This window comes from Schistocerca cancellata, chromosome 1, assembly GCF_023864275.1.
Source record: "Schistocerca cancellata isolate TAMUIC-IGC-003103 chromosome 1, iqSchCanc2.1, whole genome shotgun sequence".
NCBI classification, from domain to species: Eukaryota; Metazoa; Arthropoda; class Insecta; order Orthoptera; family Acrididae; genus Schistocerca; species Schistocerca cancellata.
This window is the reverse complement of record NC_064626.1, coordinates 718658069-718676713: the sequence shown is the minus strand read 5'-3', so window position 1 is coordinate 718676713 and position 18645 is coordinate 718658069. Positions and strand designations below refer to the sequence as shown.

General features: G+C 40.6%; 3 non-coding genes across 3 annotated transcripts; 2 read left to right on the top strand and 1 right to left on the bottom strand.

Moving 5' to 3' along the window:
• Window positions 1–869: 869 nt before the first annotated feature.
• Trnaa-agc (transfer RNA alanine (anticodon AGC)) lies at window positions 870–942 on the bottom strand. The gene has a single exon. It is a non-coding gene; the product is annotated as a tRNA-Ala (tRNA).
• A 165-nt stretch (window positions 943–1107) lies between these two features.
• Trnaa-agc (transfer RNA alanine (anticodon AGC)) lies at window positions 1108–1180 on the top strand. Its single transcript has one exon. It is a non-coding gene; the product is annotated as a tRNA-Ala (tRNA).
• A 16998-nt stretch (window positions 1181–18178) lies between these two features.
• On the top strand, window positions 18179–18251 carry Trnaa-agc (transfer RNA alanine (anticodon AGC)). Its single transcript has one exon. It is a non-coding gene; the product is annotated as a tRNA-Ala (tRNA).
• The last annotated feature ends 394 nt before the right edge of the window (window positions 18252–18645 follow it).

The following is an 18645-nucleotide window of genomic DNA, read 5'->3' as shown; positions in this document are numbered from 1 at the left end:
ATTAAGGACCTTTATCAACTTTGCAGTAGTGATACGTTTAACTGTGTCTCATTGGCCGAAGAGCTGCTAACGAACCATATTTAATCTGACTGAGAGTTCAGTACTACAGAGAGTTAATTCGGTTCCATCAATAAGCTTTTATCTGTACATCTGCTGATCAGTACGTCATGCAATTCATTGTTTACGAAACCTACTGACATTCCTTTCAGACCATTATGGAAAACTATGAGAGACCTAAACGAGAGTGCCTGGGCGTGGATTTGAATCTTGCTCAACCACCCCACTCTCTTCCTGACCTGTAACGCAATGTATCAACCATACTCATCTCGCTTGCTAGATCCTGATAAATATGTATAATAATAGTACATGATATACCTCCTTCGTCCGCCCCGATAGCTGAGTGGTCAACGCGGCGGTCCGTCACGCCAAGTGGTCCGGGTTCGATTCGCGGCTGGGTCGGAGATTTTTCTCTGCTCAGCGGCTAGGTGTTGTGGTATCCTCATTATCATTTCATCATTATAAGTGGAAGGCAACGGGAAACCACGACTGGAATCACTTCCCTAGACGCTCATGCGGTGGACCTCTCTGACGAGGCTTCCCCAATGACAAGACCTGCCGTAAGGCAGAACACGAAGTTACACCTCGATCTTCATGAAACTGATAAACGATAATGCAGGTAACGTTGGATATTTTTTATAGACAATAAAGTAATGGTTGACACATGGTGAAACACAAGCACACAAGTGACAAAAAACATTGGCTTGCTTACGGCAGTGTTATATAAATGCTGTCATAACTATTAGTTATTCAGGACCTCTTCCAAATGTGACATAATGAGCGAAAGTTAGAGCTAATACATTAAAATGTTCTGGAGGCGCCGGGTATCGATCCCGGTACCTCTCACATGCTAAGCGAGCGCTCTACCATCTGAGCTACGCCCCCAGTTGCCATAGCAACCGGCAAACTGCTGTTGTACTTGTATTTGGTGAAAACTGCTGGTCGGTCGGTGCCAAAACTGGTTTGGCAGCTCCTGCGAGGGGCAGAGAAAGCACGAGTCCCCGGTTACTGTTCCATTACAGCATTCAAGTCTCGAGTTTATTTGCGTCTGGGGGCGTAGCTCAGATGGTAGAGCGCTCGCTTAGCATGTGAGAGGTACCGGGATCGATACCCGGCGCCTCCAGGTCCATTTTTGTATGACTCGGTGCCTAAGGCGTGAAGTGCCGCACTATGGATTCAAAGGTGTGGTGTTCGATCCCCGATCGGTCTTAAAACTTTTATCAGTCATTTATCAATTGTTTCGTCTCTGAAAATGTTTGTTAAAGTGAAAAATGCCGAGCTGCAGTCCCATTGAGAATGCACATTAAATTTTAGGTCCATCTACAGGGTGTTACGAAAAGGTACGGCCAAACTTTCAGGAAACATTCCTCACACACAAAGAAAGAAAATATGTTATGTGGACATGTCTCCGGAAACGCTTACTTTCCATGTTAGAGCTCATTTTATTACTTCTCTTCAAATCACATTAATCATGGAATGGAAACACACAGCAACAGAACCTACCAGCGTGATTTCAAACACTTTGTTACAGGAAATGTTCAAAATGTCCTCCGTTAGGATACATGCAACCACCCTCCGTCGCATGGAATCCCTGATGCGCTGATGCAGCCCTGGAGAATGGCGTATTGTATCACAGCCGTCCACAATACGAGCACGAAGAGTCTCTACATTTGGTACCGGGGTTGCGTAGACAAGAGCTTTCAAATGCCCCCGTAAATGAAAGTCAAGAGAGTTGAGGTCAGGAGAGCGTGGAGGCCATGGAATTGGTCCGCCTCTACCAATCCATCAGTCACCGAATCTGTTGTTGAGAAGCGCACGAACACTTCGACTGAAATGTGCAAGAGCTCCATCGTGCATGAACCACATGTTGTGTCGTAAAGGCACATGTTCTAGCAGTACAGGTAGAGTATCCCGTATGAAATCATGATAACGTGCTCCATTGAGCGTAGATGGAAGAAACTAAAATGAGCTCTAACATGAAAATTAAGCGTTTCCGGACACATGTCCATATAACATCTTTTCTTTATTTGTGTGTGAGGAATGTTTCCTGAAAGTTTGGCCGTACCTTTTTGTAACACCCTGTATAACTGGCTGAGAATATCAGTTCAAAGGATGTATGTGAGTTATATATGTAAAATACTATATATATTGTTTATTATGTTAAATAATTTTCTAATGACATTTTGTGTATAAATTGTTCATATTGATGTAAATTTGACATCTTAAGAAATGGTCACGCTTAGGAAAAATGTAAGAAATAGGTGTTATGTAAAAGCTAGTGTGCTTTTGTTTGAAACGAAAGTGGCTCTACGGAGCGGAAAAGGTGGCAAGGGTGAACTGGCGCGCAACTTAGAGCAAGTGTGAGAATAAGTCACATAGTCTGTAAGCACCAGTGATTGACGCAAACCTCTTGTGGAGCACGAAAAGCTTTGCCTGCAGATTTGCACAAAAATGCCTCGGATGAAGACTGCAAATGGCTTACGGCATAGCTGCGAGTTATTCGGCTACTGCATGTAAAATTGAACGACGCCAAGAAGAGAAATTGAGCCCATACATCAAGATACTTGCAGGCCGTACTGTAAGTAGTATAGCTGTCATAATTGTTCGCCACACCCAAGCATACAGCCAACAGATAAGATTTTTTTGTATTCTTTTACTTTTGTACACTGTGAACCATTAATTTAAACTGTGTTTTAATAATCATTCTTGAACTTTAAAGATACTGGTTCACCCTCTTATTTCATCCTTATCATACACCTATATACTCGTAGGGTTCCTTCCTGGTATTTGATTAATCCGAGTATCCTGTCTTATAGACTTATGAATGCCAAGTTAATATTAAGAGGCACCATTTAAATTGTTTTTTGCGTAAATAATAAAAAAGGTTTCTTCACTACTGCAAAGTGTTGTAGTAAAAGTTTGCTTAAGTAAAATTCAGAGTGAAGCCAAGTTACTAGAGTCTGTTAAATGACTACACAGAATTAGTTCAAAGAGTAATAGATTTTGAAAGAAAATTCCAGTAAGAAAGAGGTTTTCTTGCAGTGAAATGTTAAGTATAAAAAGTGTGTGCTTTAGTGTCGAAGTATTTTAGTATTTAAGTTTGTTGATTATGGAAAGTGCTTTTCTAAAGGTCCCCCCTCGCCAAATTTTTTTACCTTCCTTGAAGTTATTTACTGGGCTTTTCCTCTTTGAAAAACGTGGTGTATAAGGGCGTAGTCCACCATTGTTTAAGTGAAGTAATATTTCTCTGGAGAACCAAATTAAACAGTAGCAAGAAACTAGGCAAAATTAATACTTCCGCTTTTCCAGTACTCCACTGTTTCATTGCCTGTATAGGCTGGCGACCATTAGTACATGTTTTAAACCACTAAATGAACTTGGAACTGAGTTGTCCTAGCTTCAGTATAATATGATTCATATTGCGTTTCTCTCTAACCGCTGGGTAAGATCTTAGGAAAAGAAGTGAATAGTCTGATTTATATATCCATTAGACACAACACACGGCCAAATCCTGTAAAAAGGGTAACTCTATTGATTAGCTTTTCCTATAAACAGAACTATCCTCCCATAGCGTACTTTACTTGGGAACTAAACTAATTCTAGAAAGAGGGTTATACGTGGCTACATAGAGACAGGGTTTCTGTTATTTAGATAAAACATATTAAATTGCAATAATAGTGGTAGGGTTATAGGCACAGTGGCGTTCAAATCAACCTTTGGGATGTTGACAGCTTTACATTATACTGATAACGATGACACAAGATACCAAAAATAAAAATAATTCCAAGTTGCATCGCTGTGTCAATTATGTATGCTGAAATATACTATTCTACAGAGGAGCAACAAATACTGTTGGTGTATTCAGTCATCAATGATCTTAATCAAACTTGAAACTTCATGCGAGATAAAAATTATGTGGCGGACCGAGACTCGAACGCGGGGCCTTTACCTTTCGCGGGCAAATGCTCTTCCGACTTCCTTTTTTCCTTCATTTTGTTCGGTATTGTTCGTTGCGTTTGGTCTGGGGGGACGTCACAAGACACCCGTTCAAGTTGATCGTTGATTCATTTACTCAGTTTTTTTTTTTTATTACAGAGGGCGAGCAGCCCTCTGACCGAACACGCTAAGCTACAGTGCCGGCATGAGCTACACAAGACAACTCAGGATCTCCCCTCGCAGCTGTTTCTCCGCCAGTACCTCGTCTGTTACCATCCCACAGAAACTCTCATGCGAACTTACAAGACTAGCACTCCTGGAAGAAGGTATATTGTGAGACATGGTTTAGCCACAGCCTGGGGGATGTTTCCAGAATGAAATTTTCACTCTGCAGCGGAGTGTGCGTCGATATGAAACTACCTGGCATTTTAAAACTGTGTGCCGAACCGAGACTCGAACTGGGAACCTTTGCTTTTCGTGGGCAAGTGCTCTACCGCTTATAAACATTTTTTTATTTATAACTTCTTTGCAGAGAGGAACAAATTCGGATGAATAAACTTGTGCTTCGCTATTGTACCTGCTCCTCTGCATAATTTATAGCCGAACCGAATCCAGGCTCCATATTCTGCAACTTGTGTTCCTAATACATCACTGACATCCCAGAAATTTCTTTCATCATTAGTGTAACGTGACAATGAGCGGGTAGAGAGAGAGGGGTTCTTCTTGAAGAATACCAGTAAACTTGTGTGCACTGACGGCTCTTGGGCAACAACGAAGGGGAGAATATTTGTACTTCAGTTGTGAAACATTGCGTTCGTTTCAGTCTACGTCGATGCTTAGATAAGGCACTCAGACAATGGTCACATTGTCGATTAGTAGCGAATATAGTAACTCGGGACTGTTTTCTAATGATGTTGCAATACATACTGATGTAGTTTCCTAACAAAAATGCACGAATGGTAGAATATGGGACTGTGAGAACCGCAGCAAAAGTCGTGAAAAATAAAATAGTCAGATCTGGACAGCAGGTCATAATTTTTTTCTCTTTTCACGTCTGCTCACTAATAACTTCCACCTTTTCCACTCTTTCGAAAAAAATAGACAATAATTGGTTGCTTTCGATCTCTATATTGGTCCAAGGAAGGAATGATTAGAGTTTAAAGTTTCGTCGGCGACTAGGTCCTTAGAAACGGGCAGTTTTTCCATGTCCTTTAAGAGATACAGAGGAGAGCGCGATGGATTCACACGAAAATAACTGGGTAGCTCCAACCGAATTCCGATGCCAGAAATCTACATATACATCTGTTTAAACAATCCCCCATGAGAATAGAGAGGAGCACCGGTGGCGGTATAGTGGCAGTCGACAGCGAACGTAAACAGATGAGAGCCTCCTGAAGAGAGAAAAGTAGTATGGACAGAAGCCCGCCCCCCCCCCCCCCGCCACTTTCCCTGTCGTACGGCTTGCAATCTACACCTGTAATTCGCGCTTCTGAGAAAGTAGAATTATCGCTTGGTCATAGGGAATGCTCACACATTCTGGTGTAGTGGGAGTCTTATTCGAATCGCGTAATGGACCACTCATTTCAAAATCAGAAAAGAAAACAACGAGCAACACACAAAAGAAAATAAATCGGAGAACGCGAAGCACTCGGTAACGGCAACAACTCAGATGTTTGCTGAGGCTGGCAACGTCGTAGATGAGGCAGTTCATCACGCCAGACCTCTAGTGGTATCCTTTTAGATTCAGTTCATGCAGCTTTATGGCCCGTAGGTTATCAAAATTATGGTGTACACAAATCGGTCACAGTACTTCTCCTTATTTAGTTGTCGTTTGAATATGATTCCAACTTTGAGTTGGTATCATATTATCATTATCATCAGTATTAACAGTCTATTTCTGTCCGCTGCTGAATAAAGACCTTTTATTTCAATTCCAATGTTTATAGAATCATACGAATCTCCTGCCTCTTATCTTAACCTTCCAACTACCTTCCTGACTCTTCTCATTACTCTCAGACTTGGAACGAGAAACTGTGTCGACAGGGCATTGAAATGATGTCCTTCAATGTAAAACAGGTTTTGCTAGCGCGGTTTTGCAGTGAATTGACAGGAAATGCTGCTTATGTTATTTCATAGCCTTGGTCTTAAACTATAAAAATGGCAAGAACTCTGATTTCCCTCATTTTATTATGATGATCGTTTCTCACTATTTAGGTCGGCGTCAACAAAATATTTTCGCATTCGGAGAAGTAAGTTGGTGATTGGAATTTTGTGAGAAGATTCCGCCTCAACGAAAAACGCCTTTCTTTTAATGACGTCCACCCCAAATCCTGTATCATTTCAGTGATACTCTCTCCCTATTTCGCGATAATACAAAACTTGCTGCTCTTCTTTGAACTTTTTCGATGTACATCGTCAGCACTATCTGGTAAGGCTCCCACACCGCGCAGCAGTATTCTAAAAGAGGACGGACAAGCCTAGTGTAGGCAGTCTCCTTAGTAGGTCTGTTACATTTTCTAAGTGTCCTGCCAATAAAACGCAACCTTTGTTTAGCCTTCCCCACAACATTTTCTATGTGTTCCTTCCAATTTAAGTTGTTTGTAATAGTAATTGCTAGGTATTTAGTTGAATTTTGCAGATTTATCATGTAACCGGAGTTTAACGGAATCCTTTTAGCACTCATGCGGATAACCTCACGCGTTTCGTTATTTAGGGCTAGTTGCCAATTTTTGCACCATACAGTCATCTTTTCTAAACTGTTTTGCAATTTGTTTTAATGACCTGATGACTTTACTAGTCGATAAACGAAAGAATCATCTGCAAACAACCTAAGACGGCTGGTCAGATTGTCTGGTAAATCATTTATATAGATAATGAATAGCCAAGGGCTCATAACACTACCTTGGGGAACGCCAGAAATCACTTCTGTTTTAGTTGGTGACTTTCCGTTAATTAGTACGAACTGTGACCTCTCTGACAGGAAATCACGAATCTAGTCACATAACTGAGACGATGTTCCGTAAGCAAGCAATTTCATTACAAGCCTCTTGTGTAGTACAGTGTCAAAAGCCTTCTGTGAATCTAGAAATACGGAAAAAATTTGAAATCTCTTGTCAGTAGCACTCAACACTTCGTGCGGGTAAAGAACTAGTTGTCTTTGACAAGAACGATGTGGCAATAGACCGTTCTCTTGGAGGTACTTCATTGTGTTCCAACATTATATACCTTTCAAAATCCTCCTGCATACCGACGTTAATGATATGGGCCTGTAATTTAGTGGATTACTCCTGCTACCTTTCCTAAATATGTGTGTGACCTGTGCAACTTTCCAATCTTTGGGTACGGATATTTCGTCGAGCGAGCGGTTGTATATGACTGTTAAGTACGGGGACTTCAAAAATTGTTAAGTTACAATATTTACGGTCAGTTCCCTGGGAGAATCACTGCTCTTTAACTTTTACTTGACTTTATTAAAGCATATGGCATACGGATTGCACTGATATAAATACATGCACAATAGAAAATATCATAATAGACAGAATGTGGTCAATAATTTAGTGTCACTTTACGGTATGGATATAGACACACAGCATATAGTCAAAATATTCAGACATGACACCAACTCTAACCGAAAGGGAACACAGAAATCTGGAGATTAAAGTGTTAGGGTAACCAGTGATAAATCACATTTTATAAACACCCGCTACTGTTCGATATAAATTTGAAACGGTCTTAATTGGAGATCGTCATGAAATAGTTTTTGGAAGGAGAACCTCCAGTTACATCCATCTCGCACAAAGCTTTCTCATACTTAATTATCCACGTGAAGTGTATCATTCTCTTCTACAGATGTTCCTACAGTCAGCTATTTCAATCAACGTACATCAACGTTCGTCAAAAACACCATGGTCAACAAGCAAGTATCAGAGGTGCGTCAGAAGACGCTGCTACCGAGTGTAAGTTATCATCATGATGAAAATGGCTTTAAAATTCCAGGTTGGTCGCACGATAATAGTCACAGGAAGTTTCTAAACATTTATTATTCACTACGCGTTTTAGGCTCTGCCCATGTTCAAATTGCTAACAATTCTTTTTTCCATCTTGCAAAATTACACAACTGTCTTAAATGAGGACATATGCTAAAACACAACTGACTATTAAAGACATTTAAAACAGAATACATACCAGTTTTTTAAGACAAAATGAATGTACAATTTTGACAAGAATGCCAATTAACGTCGAAAGGAACGTAAAGTTCATTAGTCCACTCAGCAAATAACTTTATGACCTAACGTGTATGCTATTTACAGCAGAGTAATGTGTCTGCCAGACAGTCCCACATAGAGAGCTTATTGACGCTGGGTGGCTTAAGTGCTGCGGCGCTGCGCTGTATGACCGAAACATAATTCCTAGTGATAACTGCAATATTTATTGTAATATTTATACGGATTTTTCTTAGTTACAAATAAAAGTTAATGCCAACATGATAAATTTGAAATACATACACAGTTTTCAGAAAAGACATTTTGTGCAGAAGACATGCAGTAAAATGTGAAACAAAACTAGGAGTCCGTGTCTGCAGGTAATACTTGCTAAATAAACCACAAAACACGCAGAAGAACGCAACCAAACAGGATGAAGTATGGAAATTCAGATTTCTGTTCGCATTTTTACCATTTGTTGAGGACACATTTTGTTCGTATTTTTACCTTCTATTTTTTCGGAAAAAACGCGTCAAAAATTCTATAGAACCATTGTCTGCTGGTAGTGGTCTCTTCACCAGCTATTAGGTTTGGGATTGAACGGCAGTTAGTGCAAATTTCAAACTCTTTGGTGATGTCTAGTGTTCTGCCTTTTTGTTACGAATGTAAAATACTTGGGCGATTTTCGATTGACTGTAAACAGTGATTTTGCCCTCTCAGGTGACAACCAAGGGTGCTGTCGTTTCTGGCTTACGTGTGCTCCTTAATCTTATCTTAAATTCTCTACACGTTTGACTAATATAAAAACTATTACATGACCCGCACCTTACTTTATAAATATCTCCGTCGCTGTATTTGTGTGTACCATCATCTAGGTTCTGGCGCAAAAACAGACCTAGTTTATTATCTGTTCGAAAACCAACTTATATGTCAGTTTTTTAAAAAAGTCGGCAGTTTTTTCGGAGCATGAGCCGATATAAGAATGAGAAATACGGGGGACTGCAATTTTAATACAGACTGTTTGTTTCTCTGCCTTTTAGAAAAATTTTATACTTAGGTTTTGAATTGCTTTATCGGTAAAACCATTTACTTCCCCACCTTGAACTAATTTCAATTTCCCAATCACCCTTATCACTATTTAAGCCAAGTTTTGCAGTCTCATAAAAAATTGAAGTCAGCTCATTTATGTGCGGCAGATGTCAAGAGTGTGACGAAATAATTAAGTCAGAGGGTATTATTATTTACATTTGAACCTATTCTCGTTATTTGGAAATCCAACTGATTCAAATATGTTTTTTAAAAAACATTCGGAACAGAAAGGTAGAACACTAGATATCTTCGAAGAGATTGAAATTTACACTGACCGGCGTTCAACCCAAAAGCTAGTAGTTAATGAGGAGATCACCTGTAGTAGACAATGGTTCTTCCGCATTTTTGGCGAGTGGTTGCCGAACAAATAGAGGGTAAAAATGCGAATAAAACTCTGCATTTCCATATTTCATTCGGTTAGGTTGTATTCTCCCGTGTATTTTATGGTTTATTTAGAAACTTTTAGCTCTAGACACTTGCTACTAGTTTTGTTCCTCTTATTACTGCATGTCTTCTGCATAAAATGTCTTTACTGAAAACTCTGTATGTATTTCAAACTTGTCTTTACCTCAAGTTGGCATTAATTTCTATTCATAATGTAAGGAAAATATCTGTATACATTTTATGTCCATAATATGTACCCAAATTACCACATTTAATTACGTGCAGGTCATATACGGCAGCCTCAAAGGTTAGATTTAGATTAGATTAGTACTTGTTCCATAGCACTTACGTCATCCAGCGTCAGTAAGCTCTCGAGTATGTAACTAAAACCCTGTATGCCTTTAAATATGTCTGTGCCTAATGTTGGTATTACTTTTATTTGTAATATAAGAAAAAACGGTATCAATATTGCAATGTATATTGTAATTATTACTTGCTATTATGTATCGACCATATTTAAATTTCTTTGATGTTCAGTTACGTTTCGGCATGTGCCCTGTTTTAAGACACTTGTGTTACCTTGCAAGACAGTAAAAAAGATTTTCTTTTACCAATTTCTCAACCTATCATCTGAAACGGGGAGAGCCCAAAACGAGTAAGAATAATAAATGGATCCAGAAACAGCCTGCGACCAACCAGCTATTTCAAAGCCATTTTCATCATTGTGATTATAATGGTCGCACGCCTCTATTACACTTTTCTGTTACGTCTGCTATAAATGATCCCGCACCATTGCTGTTAACAGTAGCGTTCGAATCGAAACAAAACATTACTGTTGCACGTGGAAAACATTTGACGCTTACTGAAATAACTTAATTCACCAAGTTGGACATTTCGAACACACTAGAAATCTGATCCTGACAAACATTCTGGATAGCAGCAATTTGCGAATCTAAGCTTAGACAAGTGGGCTAGAATAACAATGGCTTAGGCACAGTGGCAAATATCGTAATACAAGGTTAATCTGTATCAGGCTAAAACAGTGAAACCATCCGTAATGCCAACACAAACGGCTCAGCATGGCTCAGCATATAACATTTATTTTCGACCTATTTTGTATCTGTATAAATATTTCTATGTTAGTTTGTAGTTTTGCACATGTAGAGTGTTGTATCTGTCACGGAAATTCTTTGACTATGTATACATACTTCAGTTGTGGGAACTTTTTGAACGATGTTGTTTAAACTATTCTTGTGGGTTTAAATAACTACTGGAATTATTGTTATATAACGTACTGTAAACAACTTGGTTCATAGTTAGGGAATGTAGGATTGAATGTAAAAGATGTGGGGGAAGCCCCGCAGCTACGGAAGTAGGGTGGCGGAGTGGGAAAGGTATGGTTGGCGCGCAAGTGGCAACTCGTCCTTTGTGACTGGCGAGGAGTCTGGGCTGAGCATTGCTGTGGTTAACATCTCGCTAGCAGTAGCGGATCATTGTGGCTCATATTCTTGGAGTCTTGAGGCCAGAGGAACTGAAGAGCAGTATGTATGGGCCTCGGATGCTGCATCTGGTGATACTATAATCATATCATGGTTTTTGGCCCTGTAAAAATATAATTCCGACGTCAAAATTATATGTAACCGATGTTAACAGCCACTGCTTTTTACACTACCAGTGTCACCAGCCTTCCACAAAATTGTTTATATTTGGCGCTCTGTAAATGGACGAGGTATTTGTGAAATTTGGTTGATTTTGATAACAATTGTGGTGTTGCTAAAAACTCTGTCTTACACCCGTGACTATCCCACATCACAAATCTGGACAGGAATCCTATCCTTGTGAATTTAATTCCGAGTATCCTAGTTTATTATGGACAGACTTATTGGCCAGCCGTAAAATTAGTTGTGATGGCATTCTAATGCGTGGAGCTATAGAGAGTAAAGTTCAGTTTTATATTCTGAGAAATACTCCATTTCCAGGGCATTTTTAAATTAATTTGCAGTCACTTCCTTAAATAATTTGCCTTACTTGAAAAGCTGCTTGAAAGTAGTAAAGTTGTTAGTTAAGAGAACAATAATATTGATTTAAAGTGAAAAAGCTTATTAATTGTTGCATTTATGAACTTTGATCATAAGTACAAAGTTTTATCAGCGTTCATGTCATGAGAAAGTGTTTGAACTTGCATTTAAGGTTGTGTTGGCATGTGCGCAGATAACTATATTTTGAGTAGGTTAAAAGACTGCTTATCACAGCACAGTTGTTATTTAAACATTTATAGTTTGTTGCGCTTTACTTAGTTAATAATTACTGATCAGAATACTTACTCTTTCTTATACATAGTTGTGTAGTTTTGTTAATGAGCATGGTTCAAACCATGAAAGTTTAAGGGCCCTCATGTGCTAGACTAGTTAGTTAATAAAGCAAAGCAAAGGTTCCTTCAGAGCAAGTTTAGTTAGATTTGTATTCTGTTTAATTGCTTCAAACTGAGCTTAAGAAAGAAATATTTACTGTGTTAGCTATTCTATTGCACGTTGGTTAATGCACAGGCATAGACACCCTGTACTAAGCAATGGAAAATATGATTATTAATAGACCCATTGATTTAACTCAGAATCATTTAATGGTTTTCCCTGTTTAGTATTGCTATTAGTTTAATGTGTGTTGGTGATCGGGTCTATAAACTGGTGCATCTAGTTCATTTAAGGTACGTGTTGTTACTGTTACTGTTTGCTATGTCATTGGTCATGTGTTTGTCTGACTTTCAAGTTAGTAGTACATTTATCTGCAAGATTAGATTACTGTGTTGTGGTGTGAATAGATATAAAGAAAGAGTTTAGTGTGTGTCAAGGAAGCTTAGGTTAGCCATAGCACTGCCTTCTGCTTTATTATATTGCATGACACAATAATGCCTAATTAGGTTGACGACCGATATTAATACGTAATGTTACAACTTGCTTTTGTGCTGGGAGAACGTCCGATCCTGACCCACACGTTTACAGTTGGTTATACTCTAGTGGAGTGTTTCAGAAAGGAATCCCAGCCTGATTGTTCTGTTCCCATTAGGTTATCTGTTATCTCACGGTCACAACTTACTCAAAAACTCCTCGCAAAGGTTAAACGTTAGCATCGATTGCCGTTTAAGGTGGTCGGTGTTACCGTTACAAGCACTATACCCGATACTGGTAGGAAACCGTATTCTGAGGCCCTGCCGCGCGGGATAGCCGTGCGGTCTTAGGCACCTTGCACGGTTTGCGCGGCTGCCCCCGTCGGAGGTTCGAGTCCTCCCTCGGGCAGGTGTGTGTGTTGTCCTTAGCGTTAAGATAGCTTAAGTTATATTAAGTAGTGTGTAAGCTTAGGGACCTATGACCTCAGTAGTTTGGTCCCATAGAACTTACCGCCGCGCGGGATTAGCCGAGCGGTCTTAGGCGCTGCAGTCGTGGACTGTGTGGCTGGTCCCGGCGGAGGTACGAGTTCTCCCTGGGCCATGGTGTGTGTGTTTGTCCTTCGGATAAAGGTTAAGTAGTGTGTAAGCTTAGGGACTGATGACCTTAGCAGTTAAGTCCCATATGATTTCACACACATTTGAACATTTCAACAGAACTTACCACAAATTTCAATTTCAATTATTCTGAGGCCCTGCACGCTGTTTTCGATCTGGAATCGTTATATGGACTGAAATTCGTGACAATATAGTTTCCTAGCACATAATGTAATCCATATTGCTAGTATAAAAAAAATAACGGAAACGGGAAAGTATAATTCTGTGTCATTAATGATGAAACGAAATTCTAAAAGCGGAAGTTTTACAGATTTGCAGACGCTTCTCACCGTCATTGCTAGTTTCATGCAAGACTGTGTCTTTAGTATACTAATATGACACGCAGATATAATATTCACCTTAAATGTAGAACTGTAAGTTTTTGGGGGAAAAGAGAGATGTTAACAGTATACCAGTGACTCCGTTTAGAAAGCACAGTGGAACCACCGGACCCACCATTCTCTGCCCGCATCTCGTGGTCGTGCGGTAGCGTTCTCGCTTCCCACGCCCAGGTTCCCGGGTTCAATTCCCGGCGGGGTCAGGGATTTTCTCTGCCTCGTGATGGCTGGGTGTTGTGTGCTGTCCTTAGGTTAGTTAGGTTTAAGTAGTTCTAAGTTCTAGGGAACTGATGACCATAGATGTTAAGTCCCATAGTGCTCAGAGCCATTTAAAGAGCCACCATTATCTCCGAGGACGGTTCATCGTCAACACTGGCTATTATCCACCGCAGAAAGCTTCGTAATTTAATAGAAACATGGCATGTTGTTTACTAGCCAGAAACCGCATCTTGCAGCTTCAGCAGCCACGAAGTATCAAATCCCAACGATGGATATTTTTCCACTACAAAGAGTCGAAAACATTGATAAATAATCGACAACAATACGGTGATAAGCACTCTTTCCAAAGGCACCGTCGATATTTCGAGGTTTCCAGCTTAAAAGCTCAATAGTCAGTTGCGCAGCTCGATGAAATGGATGTGAACTTTTCCTTAGATTTCCATTTCCGTGCAGCTCTAAAACGCACACTGTTATCAGCCTTTCCGTTCTTAAAATTAATCCTATAGTATTCTCCGCTCGATGCAGCTATACACTCTAATATTTGATCTCAGTGATTGTGTTGTTACATCCGCTACCCGCAGCGCATGCGCATCACGTTGCTCATAGCACACGGAAGTACTTCGTGAAAGTGGTTTTCCACCGTACCGCGCAGGCTGCCCGCACCGCAGCCAAGTTGCACTGGCTGCGAGCCAGTTCCGGAGCGACCGGAATGCCCTTAATCGCATCTGATAGGATCAATGCAGAGTTTAGTCGCTGATTTGACATCGAAAGTTGCTCTTAACACAATGCTGCGCGGTGAAGAAAGTGCTTACAGTCAACTGTGAAAAACAAGAGTTCCCCTGAATTATACCACTCGGGGCAAATAACGATACCCGACAACTAACTTTAGAATAGTTGAGTTCTGTACCCTGCAAAACATCTTCGTATTATGCACTCGCACGTTAGAAATATATTAAATCTCTTGGATCAAACAACTTTTTAATACCTTGTGGTTCTTCAGTTTACAAAATGTAACACTTGGCGCGAAATCATACGTTTACAAGAGTAAATGAGGGGTATTAATCGACAAAGCAAGCAGTGCACCTGATCGTAGAGGGAACCAACTTGGGCACGTGAAGAAGTGAAGCCATGATACAGTTCAAAGTCAAGTGCGTTGTTATCTCGCAACGCAAACACGGAAAATGATCGAGGAAAATTCCTCCGCTTGCTATTACTTTCATTAAAGTTATTGACGACGAGACGCAGAAAAGAGTGGAAGTGGTGACGCAATAAGTTACGGAACGTGGAAGCAAAGTGTTAAAAGTTCAGTAAGATTACAACGTGTAAAAAACGGAAGAAGGTTCACAATACTTACGAGAACACTGTAAGTACGGTAACTCGATTTCCCAGAAACTTCGCTTAGTAGAAGAGGAGCCTAAATAAGCGAACACGTGTCTTGGCTTATCCGTAGATACTCGGCCGTTTCTGAGAAAACGACCGTCAAAGTTTTTGACGTATTTGAGGTGCCTTTAAGCGGGCGATAAGCTCAGCCCAACTGGTGGCACAGTGCCTAGCGCTGCGGCCACTCACTTTTGGGACCCCTGTTCGAAACTTTTTTTTCATTTGCCTATCCATGTCCACAGAAGGTTACTACTGTACATGAATCTTTCGCATCAAGTTGGCGCATAAAAGGCCCTTTTATTAATTGTAAAATTACATCTGGGTTTCACAATAAGTCTCACACATTTCTCATAGAATATATGTGTGTATGGTGTATTCATGGGTTACAATCTTTTTCAATTCTCATACTTCATTCTTATATATTTCTCTCTTATATCAGTTCCTACTTCATACATTTTATTCTTATGTTTACTCTCCAAGAACAAAAAATGGCTCTGAGCACTATGGGATTTAACTTCTGAGGTCATCAGTCCCCTAGAACTTAGAACTACTTATACCTAACTAACCTACGGACATCACACACATCCATGCCCGAGGCAGGATTCGAACCTGCGACCGTAGCGGTCGCGCGGTTCCTGACTGTAGCGTCTAGAACCGTTCGGCCACTCAGGTCGGCTCTCCAAGAACATTTGGTGTATTCACTTGGATGGAGCAGCGCGCCAAAGCGGATTTGCCACAGCGACATTTCTTGTTAAGGATCCCACTCGGGAAAGAAACGCTTTTAACATCGCTGAAAATTCCAAGCGCTGTCAATAATTTCGCGGCATACCACTCATAACGGCTTACTTTTCCAATAATTGGCGTTTGCAATTGATGATGGTCACGATAAACTACAGGAATTTCACCGAAAACAATTTCAAATAATTTTTCCACTCATTAATTGTTTTTCCTTTGAATTCATTCATTTCAATATACATTGGAAAAAACTCATGTATTAATCCTCTCGAACATGGATAGATAAATGAAAAACAAAAAAAATGAAAATAGTTGTCGGCTTTCGAATTCGGGGCCCGAAAGCTTAAGGCCGCGACGGTAGAGCTTGTGCCACCGTCTCGGTGGAACTGTTTGCTCGGTAAGAGACACATAAATTACCGCCAAAACTTTGACCGTCGTTTTCTCAGAAACAGTCTAACGTCTAAGGAAAAGCCGACGCACGCGTTCGATTAGTTTGACCCCTCCGGCAGTGAGCGAAGTTTCTTGGAAATCCGGTTACGCCGTTTACCGTGATCTCCTCGTTAGCGGAGTAGAATCCAAGTCTCTACCCCAGAGAAGTTGTAAAGTATATACAATAAATATCGCACTGACGACGTGGATAATGGGGTTATTACTCAGCAGTATCTACGATTTTATGAACGTTACGAAGAAAAATCAACTTTGCGAAAACTTCACAGTTTTGTCGCACGGAGGTGGGCATCAGAACTAACAAGGAAACTGACGCAAAATATTCTGTTTATCGGATAGGGTTTTAACAGCTTTCACAATAAAAGGATCATCTTGTGGAAACGAAAGGACATAGTTCCATCTCATTTTACAAAATTTCTGCACACGAATTATCGTGACTAGTGGCTTCTACAGACGAAACGTGATTCGTACAAATTACACCGTGAATAAATATTGTCAAAGTGATGGTGCGCAAGAAAAAAAAAAAATATTGTGGAGCAAACTTGCCGTCAATATTTCGTTTTATGCAGGATGTGTTCACAGCCTCAAACTAATTATTAAACAGGGTTGTTTCATCGCTGTGCTACGCACGACATTGTCGTATGCACATACAGAGTATGACAACTACCTTCTTGTAAGAATACTGGAGTGTACGCTACTACTGACCCCCCTCCCCCATGTTTTCTTCTGGGCATAAGCAATGTCGTGCTCCCAGCCTGGCAATGTATTCGGTTCGCTTTCTCATGTAATTGTAGTACTTGCTGTGTTTAGAAAATGAGTTGCCGATTCATTTCACTTCCTTTACATACAACGCGCTCCATAATAGCCGAAAAAGTACACCAAGGATACTCATGCCAGGAATGTTCGTAAATTCGCGCAGGAGAAAGGCATTTAGGGTTTGGTGCCGCGTCGAAGCCGCAATCATTACAGACCGGACCAAGTTATGCTCGGGGAAGGCTGTAGATGCAATTAAAGTGTGTCCTTCAAGGTAACCATCCTAGTATTTGCCTTAAGCAAGACCTAATTAAGAATCGCCGGATGGAGATTTGAAAGGCTATCACCCTACATACGAGTCCACTGTCTTAGTCTCTGTGTCATCTCGCTAAATAGCATTACTTTGTAAACAGATTCTCTGCGTTATCCGTGCGGAACACTTAGTCAGGAAACAGTTCGGCATTTTCAGAACAGTAAACACTTACTTATCAAGCAGTTCGTTAATGACACATGCCGTTCCACGTTGGATGGCGTATCATTTAGCCCGTATTGCGTAGGGAGTTCCTGCCAAGTGAAAACCTTGGCCTAATTGACAAGCCATTCCTAGTTTATTTTGAAACCATATCATTTTGTATACCTATTAGTACACAGCAATTAGACAATGAGCAGTACTGCTACTCTAAATGTCTGGAGTAAAATGAAATAACAGTGTGGTGCGGAATGTTCGAAGAAAATGGTTCAAATTGCTCTGAGCACTATGGGACTTAACATCTGAGATCATGAGTCCCCTAGAACTTAGAACTACTTAGAACCAGAGGTCGCGCGGTTCCACACTGAAGCGCCTACAACCGCTCGAAAGTTCGAAGAAATTCACTCTGTATTGAGTCGATTCCTTTCATATGGTAAGTAAGCGATGTACTTTCTGAACAAGATTATCACAGCACTTACTAACGGATCATATGTCTACGCATTTGAGTCTCCCGGCTGGATGATGGCGCCCAGTCACTGTGTGTCCAAGGAGCTCTGGACCACTTCCAAGTAGAGCGGTGAAAGTTAGAGGACTGGCTGAGAAAGTGTTCACCGGTGCGTAAGTAGCAGCTGGGGGCGTAGCTCAGATGGTAGAGCGCTCGCTTAGCATGTGAGAGGTACCGGGATCGATACCCGGCGCCTCCAGACTAACTTTTTGCTCTTGTCGCGAAGAATCAGCGTAGAGAACGAGAGTGCGACGCACTTGAGAGAGCCAAACAATTTCCTCCCAATAGTGCACACGTGCCACTCGGATGATCATAAACAAAATATTAACATAAACAATCCGAACTCAACGTAGTTCCCTTTATCATTGGATTTACGCAGAACACAACACACTTAAATACTAGATATAGTGTATAGGACATCGCATACGCACAAGAGCGTTCCCTGACAGATATGTTTCTATATCATGCAATTACACGACTTTTCCGATGTAGCGTCATGTGTAACCAATATTCAGACACACTCTGGGCAGTCAGGAGTGCTCTACGCGCGTAAGAGCACAAACTGCTCATCCGTCCTCGTAAAATGTTAGTAA